The sequence below is a fragment of the Pelmatolapia mariae genome, linkage group LG6 (assembly GCF_036321145.2).
Source record: "Pelmatolapia mariae isolate MD_Pm_ZW linkage group LG6, Pm_UMD_F_2, whole genome shotgun sequence".
NCBI classification, from domain to species: Eukaryota; Metazoa; Chordata; class Actinopteri; order Cichliformes; family Cichlidae; genus Pelmatolapia; species Pelmatolapia mariae.
In genome coordinates, this window is record NC_086232.1 from 19042238 (window position 1) to 19043185 (window position 948).

The following is a 948-nucleotide window of genomic DNA, read 5'->3' on the forward strand; positions in this document are numbered from 1 at the left end:
AGCAACACATACAGATACACCCTAGACACACACACACACTGGCAGCCTGAACAGGGACTGTCACAGTAGATTTATTAGTACAACAGTTTAATCAGTCTCATCTGTTAATGTCTTGCACAGTAAGTCTAATTTACTCCTTGTGCGCATCTATTAATTATTTATAGAGGTATTAATTATCATTTGCGGTCCCGAGAGTAACTGGCGACTTACTACGAAATAGAAACACAAGTAGATAGAGCGTAATGAATTATTTGCTTTGTTCTGGCTGAGGAGAAAAGGAATGACGTGTCTCGTTTTAATCACGGGGCTATTGTTCTGCTGCTCTGTGGGTCTCCTTCTGTTACCCTATAAGTATTGCTTGCGCTGACTCTTGCAGTCATGTATACAGTATTATAGCATGCACTTCCAGCCATCTCAGTCCTGCAAATATTTGGTATACAGGCTCCTCGTGTTTATTCAAAGTACTGGGTTACACTGTTTGGGAAAGATAGCCAGACAAGGGCCCGTTGGGAAGGAAAAAGAAAACTATTCCAAATGAAAAGAAATGATTCATACCACTGATAGTGTATAAACTAAAATATATGTTGGACCTCGCAGCACTATTGGACAGTTCCACTTTATGCAATTTTGATTGGATCTGAACATTGCATAGACAACTTAGTATCGCATTACTCTAAATATGGCAGTGCGCGCTCTTTGGTGTGTGTGTGTGAGTGAGTGAGTGAGACCAGAGTGAGGTGGGTGGTCTCCGCTCACTTATCATTACACAACACAAAAGCCTCATTGGTATTTTGAGAAGAAAATTAATATTGCCATCAGCAGTGGCTCTTGCGTGTGTGCCTCCATGCTCGGACCTGTTTGTGTACTTCCGAAAAACGGAGTGGAGAATTTCCACTTCAGATGAGGAATTTTCCCAGCCTGAACTTTGAGCGATGGCATGACGCTGCA